Below are 11,602 nucleotides of genomic sequence, written 5' to 3'. Positions count from 1 at the left end.
CTAGGTCCCAACTACAGTGTCCCTAAATAGGAAGGCTAAGTCACTCAGCCAACTGACATAGGACCCACATCATCTGATCTACTCTCAGATAAACCTTTGAAACAAACGGACTAAATATCCGTGACCTTCTTTTTTAAATGTTATTTCTTGAGGCATGATGAGACTAAGGTGAGTCCACAGAAAGTGTTTTTTACTTAAACAGTTGATTCCTCATTTATAAGAAAGTATAAATATAGTTGGAAAACAATTTGATGAATATTTGCTAAGTAATAATTATACAGTATTTTTGCACACAATTGAATAATCATCACTTCTGTATTTTATACTAAAACAAATGCAAATAATATGTACTTATCTACTGATATTGATGATTGCCAATTTATGTGGCGATAACTTGAAAATCAATTGCATTACAAGGCTATTTAAAGTCTGTGGTTTTGCCTCTTTATTCTCAAACCACCTGTTGATGCAGGTGCCACTAATGCTGTTCTGAAGGGAATAATGAAATAGAAAAGTCTAAAAACATAATAATAGAAAAGAATACAAGAGAAAGAATTTCTGGGGGAAGTAAGGATCCCCAATTCCATCCTACATCCTCTTGTGCAATTTACAAAGATGTACAATTGCATTGAAGATAAGGTAACCTGTTCTACTTGTATTGCATGAATAAAGATTCACCTTCTGTAAATCTCCCTATCCCTCCCACCCCTCTTTTTGCTTCCGAGGCCTGCACAATGTGACTACTACTTTCTGATTTTTATTTGGAATTGGAAATACAAAAAGTACCAGGGGAAAGTTCCTGAGTTTTCAGCTTCATGTTTTCTAAGCACAAAGGTAATCTCAGGCACATGGTGAGGAAACTAGAAATTCTGCCCTGCACTTCCTTTTATCTACTCAGGATCCTCCCCCAATCAAAGTAGCCCTCACTCTCAGACTGAAAGCCCAGGCCTAGCAGAGGAGCCACATCTCCTTCTCACTAGGGCCTCCATCACAGCATGGCTGTCCTCGTGCTGTTGCTCTGCCTGCTGACATTTCCAAGCTCTCAGTGTTTCAGAGTTTCAGGAGAGGGACTCAGGCATTTAATCTATAGGATGAATGACTAATGGTGATGTTGCTTGTCCCCAGGTGTCCTGTCCCAGGTGCAGCTGAAGGAGTCAGGATCTGGTCTCCTGCAGCCCTCACAGACCCTGTCCCTCACCTGCACTGTCTCCGGATTCTCATTAACCAGCAATAGTGTACACGGGTTTGTCAGCCTCCAGGAAAGGGTCTGGAGTGGATGGGAGTAATATGGGGTGGTGGAAGCACAGATTATAATTCAGCTCTCAAATCCCGACTGAGCATCAGCAGGGACACCTCCAAGAGCCTAGTTTTCTTAAAAATGAACAGTCTGCAAACTGAAGACACAGCCATTTACTACTGTACCAGAGACACATTGAGGGAAGTCCAGTGTGACCTTGCACATAAAACTCCTACGGGAATTCTTAGAACCAGCAGGGGGCGCTGAGGATCAACAATTTCCTTTCAGGATCACTTCAGAATCTAGGAAGTTATGCCCTATGCTGTTTGAGCATGTGTTTTAGTGTTAAAGAAATGGACTCTTCTTCCAGCCATGGAAATTCTCTAGATCATGCTTTTCAGTATCATACGCTATTAAACTTCTTGTTTCTTCACACAATAGAAGAAACATTAAGTGGTTCTATAATCTAACAGTGTAAAATAAGAACCAGTTGGGGTTGGGGATATAGCTCAGTGGTAGAGCACTTGCCTAGCAAGCACAAGGCCCTGGGTTCGGTTCCCAGCTCTGAAAAAAAAAGAACAAATTATTGAGTTGATATTTATGAAGAAAACTCAGTCAAATGCTGTGGATGAGGACACCCTCAAGATTTGGTAATGTATTGTTTCTCTCATGACTTCAGTTTTAGTAACATTTCTACTATTTACGTAAATGAGGTTTGAAGACAATTGCATTCATCTTCTCTAACACAAACTTTTCAAATACATGTGCATAATTTAATGATGAAACAATTATCACTTTGAGGACTAACTTGTGTTATCTTCTTTCCATATATAACGGCCACAATACATTGTTATTTACTGTGGCCAACCTCCATACATATTATTATTGAAATAACCCTTTCCATCTAACTGACTAGTCTTCTCATTCTACACTGTCTAAACTATGATCTGCCACATGGGTGTGGGCAGTGAGAGAAAGCCTGGTAAGGTTGAGTTAAGGCTCCAAGACCCACAGATCATGAAGGGATGATAGGAGTTTGACTGCTCCTAGCACCAGAAGCCTGTCACTAAACTGCAGCCTTCCACAGCTCCACCCCCAACTCCAGATAGATTTGTGGCCATCAGTCACTTAGGGACAACACCTCCAAGCACTTCTGCATGTAGGTGAGACATCCATAACCTCTCAGACCAAGCTTACAGGAAGCCCTTACTGTCAGATCACATCCCACCACAATCTGTGTATACAGATTTTATCCAGGAGTAACAAAGTTGCATGAAAATGACTTTGCCTACTGAGAGCTTCTATCTTAAGTGCTGTAACACCACCGCCAGGGTAGACAACTTATCTTGTAAAATACTGCTTGGAGCTCCCCTGCAACCCAATGCAGCATCTTGGAGAAACAGCAGCTTCAGTAGCAGCAGCAGCAGAGACCCACTGGCCTCAGAGGCAATTCCCTCTCCCTGCTCATGCCCTTCCCCCTTTGCATGAATCCTCCCATCTGGCCTGGCTGGAGATCACTGTGGACAGCATCCAGTACAAGGCCCACAACCAGTCTGCCTTAATTTTACTTTGCTTCAGATCACTTTGGGGGTTGCATTTGACAAGATGTTGTTTTGTTCGCTTAGAACCACTCTACCTGGTGACTTTTCCAAGCTGCAAGTATTTCAGGCCTTCCATAGAGGAAAGCAGGCTTGACACCTATGATGTGTATGACTGATGGTGATGTTTTATGTCCCAAGGTGCCTTGTAGAGGTACAACTAAAGGAGTCAGGACCTGACCTTCTGTAGTTCTCACAAAGCCTGTCTCTCACCTGCCCTGTCTCTGGCTACTCATTAACCATCCATGGTATCCATGGTATACATTGGGTCCTCCAGCCTCTGGGAAAGGATGTGCAGTGGATGGCAGCAATGTGAAGCAGTGAAATCACATTGTATAATTCACATCTCAAATCCTGAATCAGCATCAGCAGAGACACATCCAAGAGTCAAGTTTTCTTAAAACATCACTATGCGGGGGAAGAAAGACAGGTGAAGTCCAATGCTCAAGTTCGCCCTACTCTGGAAGAGAGCCACTCTTTTGTGTCTGCAAACGATGGTCTCTTCCTGGTTGCCTTCAAATCTTGCCTTGAATCTTGCAGCACCATGTCTGCCTAGAAAGGAATGGCATCTTAAGTCAGTGACAAAGAAGACCAAAGGAAGGGGAATGTTGTGACCAGTGCACACAAGTGGACTGTGGTGAGAAAATTAAGATTAGAAGGGGAAAACAGAACCAGTTAAATAAATTCAAGGTCATACAAAGAGTTAATGTACAAACCAAGCTTTGCTAAGTTATGTTTATTGGGGAAAATGAAAACTAGGCTAATACAACATGAAGGCAGCAATTACCTGATATAACAATGGACAAAGAGAATGGTGAAGTTACAGGGATCATATGGAGAATTTCTGGATGAAAATCAAGTCAGTTTGATGCAAATAGAAATATTTCTGAATAGCAAACACGGAGCTATAGAAAGACATTGACTTAGAATATTTAATTTGCAAGCCTTTATAGGGCCTGAGGACAGTGTTCTCTCATGAAAAGGTAAAGTGTTGGCCTCATAGAGAAGGAGTTCTGCTAAACTCCCAAGGGAGGTGTGACCTTGTGCAAGAATATCAGGGAGAAGTCATGTCCAGACAAGTCAAAGGGAAAAATTGAGTTCCTACATAGAAACACAACTTAGTGTAGCAGTTTTTTATTTCCATTTCATACTAAGGAGATAGAAATTATATAAGAGAAAGTTCTATGAACATGCAAAAGAGAAAAGGAAATGCAGTGTGTTGAATGCTTCACAAAGAAAATGTGAATGTGAAACTGCAATACTGTGTTAAATTCTGTAACTGTCATCACTGTATTTGATGTCTTATATCTTCTCTGAGCACTGTGTCCTGACAAATGTCCAACTGTAGAACTTGCAAGAGAAAGAGCAAGAGGACAGTTAAATATTGCTTCTCTGAGCCCATGAAAGCCAGTACTTCTCTGACACTGCAGCTTAAGGAGAGGAAGCCAGCCCTAGATAGCCAATTCTTCACATTCCCTGATCAGCACTGAACACAGATTATTCTCTGTGTACTTGGGGCTCTGCTTGGTTTTCCTTCTATTTCTTTTATGGTTATTTAAAGGTACCTGATGGAGATGAGATTCTGTCTTCTGTGGACAGGAAAAAGACAAAGATTGCTTTTTGTGACAGTTTTCTGACCAGCATTCTGTGTGTTTGCAGGTAGTGCAAATTATAGTCAGAGGAGTGTGGGGGAAGCTGGGTGCACCCAGAAAAGACCCTCATCTCTGCTGTGCAGCATCTGGTTTCACCTTCAGGAACTGGCATTGGATGTCTGCATACCTGATGTGATCAGCAGGGATCTACAGACCTCTGGCTCAGCTAGAGCAGCCAAAGAGTGGCACTACTGCAGCCACCACTGCTCTGCATCAGGATGCAGTAGGCAGGTAAGAGCCAAGGCCAACTCCACTGAGCAGGAAGTGGCTGCTGTATGCTTGAGCAGCTTCTGGCAAAAAAATAGCTTCAGAAGACAATAGTCTTCCCTGGAGTGGTACAGCTTAATAAGCCTGATACTCTCAAACAATCTTTGGTGAAATGACTAATACAGTTTCATCCTTGTAGATTGGATCTTATGAACATTTTTGTGTGGATTGGGATCTTAAAGCAGATGTTTTCTGGTGGCTTGGTCTCAGATGTTATGGATGCCTCATCATCATGTGGAAGGACTTCAGATATTGTCCCGATGTGACTGATTGTCTCATTCCTCTTCATCGGGTGTAGTGGTCATCTCTTCCAAGACAGTATCTTGGTCAGGAGTAGATTTTAATGCCTAAAAATCCTCAATTATGGTAAGTATTGGAGTGCCTGAGTCCACTCAACCTTACCAGGTTTTCTGTTTGTGTCACAGTCCACTGCCCCACATGGCAGGGCCAGGTGCCACCAGGATCCAGGAAAAGACCTGAGGTGGGAAATATACATTAATAGTGATGGTACTTGCATCAATTATGCCAAACCCTTGAAAGGACAACTTCTCCAAGAGGCACTGCCAAGAATACCTTGTACCTGAAAAGTAGCAGTCTGAAGTTTGAGGACATGACCATGTACTACTGTTCAAGAGACATAATGAGGGAATATCACAGAGAACTCAGAAACTGACCTCCCTGCAGGGAGCTCAGCATGAGCAGAAGCCTCTGAGAGCATCCAGAGTGCTTCTGAAACCTCTTCAACCCAAATATGCCCATGCAAAGAAAACACAACTCGATTAGTATGAATACAAGCCCACGCTTAGATTGGGCAGATCTACCACTACATTATCCTATTCCTGAGCTGTGAAATCCCTCACTTGCAGTTTCTCCATGCCATGTGCTTCAGCTCCATCTTCCACCTTCTCAAAAACCCTCTCTCCTTCCTTCTGCTCCACCTTCTCTTCCCCTGCCCAATCACTGGCTCTAGCCTTTATTTTACAAATTAAATGGAGAGTAGGTTCTGATGAAGTCATCTAAGTCCTGAATAGTGACTAGGCAGCCACCCTTGAGGCAGAGGAACGAACATCAATATACAGATAAATCCAGGGGAAACCACAACAGCAGAGCTCTGAGTTACAGAGAGTGACATGTTCAGAGAAGCATTAAAGAATGGACTCCTTTATTTCTGGACTCATTCTAAACATACACTGTATACTATTCCTTGAAGTATCCAAAATCTTATTAAAATACATATTTTCAATTGTGGTATACATTTTCATATTAATTTATTATACTATTTCTCTTTCACAGCTTCCCTTTGACACTCTGTGTGTATGCATGTGTGTATGGGTATTTGTGTACACTCTATCCATCTGCACCATAGATTTTAAGACAACTTCTATAACTGAGCCTGAAGGGTTGGACAGCAAGCTCCTGTGATTGCTCTGTCCTCATATGTCATGGATTGGATAACTGGTTGGATGCCACACCCAAGTCTTTGTGTAGGCATAGAGAACTAAGTTCAAAGAAAAGATCCCATGCAATGTTACTTGATTGACAAGGATTTGAACCACAGATATTTTCACAGATCCATTATACTTGATTTCAAATTTAAGAAGTGCTCTGACATGAAAAAAATGAAGATCATCACACAGGGCAGAGGTGATTCTGTGATGTGACCAGCATCAGTTCCAGAAGAAGCAAAAGAAACCAGAGATGGTAAACCCTAAAAACAGAGCTGCTCAAACACACATTAGTCTGAAGGACAAAGTACATTCTGTTTGATTCCTCATTTAGTACTGGGAGTTAAGCCAATGATGGAGCTCTTGGATAGCATTCATAAGACCTTAATTCAAATGGTAATGTTGCAAAAATGCATCCCTCATTTTAATTAATTAATATAACATTAGAAAAATCACTAGTCCCTGTTAAAGATGAGGCCTCTGTTTTATCCAAGAGATCAGCCCATTTTTCACAATCATAGACTTAAAACAATTGATCTCATGGCATGAGAGGGAATAGCCATCCTTAGGTTAGGAAGCACAGATATAAAGTGGTTGAGATGAAACAAAACCACAATGGATAACAAGAGTTCAGATCATGTGATAAAACATCCCAGCTGCTTCTCAGCTAAGTGCTGAAGTTCAACTCAGATACTCATTCTAGGAGCAGGTGCCATACACCTGAGCAATATTCAGACTCAGATTTTCTTACTATGTTTTGGACATACTAATGAATATTATAATCCATAACACAAATATATACATTATATAATGATTTTTAAAAGTGAAAATCTACTGACAATAACAGATTTTTAAATCTCTCTTTGTCACTATAAATGAATGCCATGAGACCAATCCCTTGAATGTTCATAAGGGCTGTAGGTTATGGAATTAAGCAAGTTTGGAGAGAGGAAGGATTCAGGGAGGAATGAAGAAAGCAAAAATAATGATCAGAATGTATTGTATAAAAAGGTATGCTTATTGAAGCAATCCCACTAAAATCAGGGAATAGACAAGGCTGCCAACTCTCTCCCTACTTATTCAATATAGTTCTCAAAGTTCTAGCCAGAGCAATCAGACAATAAAAAGTGATCAAATGGATACAGATTGGAAAGGAAGAAGTCAAAATATCACTATTTGTAGATGATATGATAGTATATTTAAGTGATCCCAAAGCTCCAGCAGAGAACTACTAAATCAGATAAACACCTGCAGCAAAGTGGCTGAGTATAAAATTAACTCAAATAAATCAGTAGCCTTCCTCTACACAAAAGAGAAACAAGCCAAGAAAGAAATTAGGGAAATGACACCCTTCATAATAGTCCTAAATAATATAAAAATCCTTGGTTGACTTTAACCAAGCAAGTGAAAGATCTGTAAGTTAAGAACTTCAAGCCTCTAAAGAAAGAAATTGAAGAAGATCTCAGAAAATGGAAAGATCTTGCAGGCTCCTGGATTGAAAGGATTAATAAAGTAAAAATCGCCAATTTACCAAATACGCTTTACAGTTTCAATGCAATCCCCATCAAAATTTTAATCCAATTCTTCAGAGAGTTAGACAGAACAATTTGCAAATTCATCTGGAATAACAAAAAACCCAGGAGAGCTAAAACTATCCTCAACAATAAAAGGACATCCGGGGGAATCACTATCCCTGAACTCAAGCACTATTACACAGCAATAGTGATCAAAGACTCTATGGTATTGGTATGGCAGATAGACAAGTGGAAAAGAATTGAAGACCCAGAAATGAACCCAAACACCTATGGTCACTTGACTGTTGACAAAGGAGCCAAAACCATCCAATGGAAATAAGATAGCATTTTCAGCAAATGGTGCTGGTTCAACTGGAGGTCAGCATGTAGAAGAATGCAGATCAATCCATTCTTATCACCCTGAGGAAAGCTTAAGTCCAAGTGAATTAAGGACCTCCACATTAAACCAGATACACTCAAACTAATAGAAGAAAAAGTGGGGAAGAACCTCAAACACATGAGCACTAGAGAAAATTTCCTGAACAAAACACCAATGGCCTGTGCTCTAAGATCAAGAATCGACAAATGGGATCTCATAAAACTGCAAAGCTTCTGTAAGGCAAAGGACACTGTGGTTAGGGCAAAATGACAACCAACAGATTGGGAAAAGATCTTTACCAATCCTACAACAGATATGGCTTATATCCAACATATACAAAGAACTCAAGAAGTTAGACCGCAGTGAGACAAATAACTGTATTAAAAAGTGGAGTTCAGAGCTAAACAAAGAATTCACAGCTGAGGAATGCGGAATGGCTGAGAAACACCTAACGAAATGTTCAACATCTTTAGTCATAACGGTAATGCAAATCAAAACAACCCTGAAATTTCACCTCAAACCAGTCAGAATGGCTAAGATCAAAAACTCAGGTGATGGCAGATGCTGGCAAGGATGTGGAGAAGGAGGAACACTCCTCCATTGTTGGTGGGATTGCAGACTGGGACAACCATTCTGGAAGTCAGTCTGGAGGTTCCTTAGAAAATTGGATGTTGTATTACCTGAGGACCCAACTATACCTGTCTTGGGCATATACCCAAAAGTTGCCACAACATATATCAAAGACACATGCTCCACTATGTTCATAGCAGCCTTATTTATAGTAGACCGAAGCTGGAAAGAACCCAGATGCCCTTCAACAGAGGAATGGATACAGAAAATGTGGTTTATCTACACAATGGAATACTACTCAGCTATCAAAAACAATGACTTTATGAAATTCATAGGCAAATGGATGGAACTGGAAAATAACATCCTGAGTGAGGTAAACCAACCACAGAAATACACACATGGTATGCACTCATTGATAAGTAGATATTAGCCCAAATGTTCGAATTACCCTAGATGCACAGAACACATGAAACTCAAGAAGGATGACCAAAATTCATATGCTTCACTCCTTCTTTAAAGGGGGGACAAGAATACCCTTTGGAGGAGATAGGGAGGCAAAGTTTAGATCAGGGGCTGAAGGAACGCCCATTCAGGGTCTGCCCCATATGTGGCCCATACATATTCAGCCACCAAACTAGATAAGATGGATGAAGCAAAGAGGTACAGGCTGACAGGGACCGGATGTAGATTTCTCCTGAGTGACACAGCCAGAATACGGCAAATACATAGGCGAAAGCCAGCAGCAGACCACTGAACTAAGAACGGGACCCCTGTTGAAGGAATCAGAGAAAGGACTGAAAGAGCTTGAGGGGGCTTGAGTCCACATATGAACAATGCCAACCAACCAGAGCTTCCAGGGACTAAGCCACTACCCAAAGACTATACATGGACTGACCCTGGGCTCCAACCTCATAGGTAGCAATGAACAGCCTAGTAAGAGCACCAGTGGAAGGGTAAGCCCTTGGTCCTGCCAAGACTGAACACCTAGTGAATGTGATTGTTGGGGGGATGGTGGTAATGGGGTGAGGATGGGGAGGGGAACCAATATAGAAGGGGAGGGGTAGGGGTTAGGGGGATGTTGGCTCAGAAACTGGGAAGGGGTATAACAATTGAAATGTAAATAAGAAATACTCAAGTTAATAAAGATAAAAAAGAAATACCCGTTTTGATAAACATGAAAAAATAAGATATGCCTAAATTTATTTTAATTAATTTTATTTTCATAATTAATTTTTAAAAGCACCTACACGTGATGGTCAGGAATACTGGTGCACACCTTTAATTCAGTCAATAGGGGGAAAATGCCAAGACAATCAATATCTGATAGTTTAATACCAGGTTGGTCTATAGAGTGAACCCAGACCAACGACAGGATCCCTGTCTAAAGAGAGGATTTAAAAAAGCCATTCCTCTGCCTATGGATATGTATTTCTCTCTGTGAATGTGATGCTGTGTGTGTGCATATTGTAATGCATTCCTGTATCTATAATTGTGAGTGTGTGTGTCACTGAATTTGCAGTTGTGCAGAATGTCAAATTCCCTATACCCATCTTCTCATCAGAAGAATTTCAATTGTCCTAGTTTGTAAGCTTTTTATATAATCAACATTATGGACAAAAGCAACACGTGACAGAAAGTGTTTCTGCCATCTTAATTCTTAGAAAACATCACAGAGGCAAATCAGGACATGAAGTCAAGGAAAGAAATTGAAATTGGGAATGAATCAGAAACCATGAAGAAACTCATCTGACTAGCTGTGTCTCCATGGTGATACATTCTTTCTAAGACAACTGAGGATCGGAGAACCATGGATGGCTCCAACCACATCTGCCTAGGATATCACATACTTTCATTATTTAAAAGGTACCTATCCTAGCCACCAGACAAATGGACAGTCTGGTATTGTCTTAGCAACACGACCAATTAAGTGGGTATCCACATGTGAGATACATATAAGTAAACAAATGACTGAAGAAAGACATTAGTAAGGATCCACCTCTGCAATTTAAGATAATTATAATGTGTGGATTTATCATGAACTCATATAATTCCTAATGACATTTTTCTAGGAACTTTATTGTAGAGAGAATTATGGAAAATCATAATTGTGGGACAGAATAGGGACACAGATTATCTCCGAAATACCCAAAGAAAAAACACCTGAATAAGAGGACTTATAGAACATCCCCAATATAGTATAGAAAGGTGCATTTATTTCTATGATACTCATTTCCAAATTTTTGTAACAACAATGAAAATATGAGACAAACCCAAGATGGGATCTCCTGAGAATAATTTCTGAAAAAATATCATCTTAACCCTCAGAGTATCAGAACAAGAGGAACACAGCACTAATACTGTTCATGATCATTAAATGGATGGCTTTCGCTCTAATGTGACTGGTCTGCACCACAGCTGCTCACAATACAAAGATTATACACAAGGAAATAAGAAAAACAAAATGTTGGGACTCCAAGGAAAAGTAATAGATCCACATTCTCTGAGTCCTAGCAAACAGATTGTGGTAACTCTGTCCTTCTCTTCCTTGGTGTTCACATTTCCAAGGCATGAGGAGAAGCTGTCCAATCTCTTCCTCTCTATGGTGCTCAACACAAGGTTCCTCATGTCCATGCCTGCCCTCTGCTCCACTTTGTCTTATCACTCAGTGATCTCTGGCTTACCTTTCACTTCAGTTAACATAAAAATCAATGTGGTATCAGTCTACTGATTTTTATGAATTGTTATGAACAGCTGAACTTCCCTTCACTCACCAATGGATAATCATATTTAGAATACATTTATGTGCTACAAGCTGAAACAAGAGACAGAGAGATATAAAAGTGCATTGATACAGAGAAACAGACATAAATCAAGAGGTGCAAAGACTAGTTTCCAACTACAGGGTCCCTAAATAGGAAGGCTAAGTCACTCAGCCAACTG

This window comes from Rattus norvegicus, chromosome 6, assembly GCF_036323735.1.
Source record: "Rattus norvegicus strain BN/NHsdMcwi chromosome 6, GRCr8, whole genome shotgun sequence".
In the NCBI taxonomy this organism is placed as follows: domain Eukaryota; kingdom Metazoa; phylum Chordata; class Mammalia; order Rodentia; family Muridae; genus Rattus; species Rattus norvegicus.
This window is presented reverse-complemented; position numbering follows the sequence as displayed.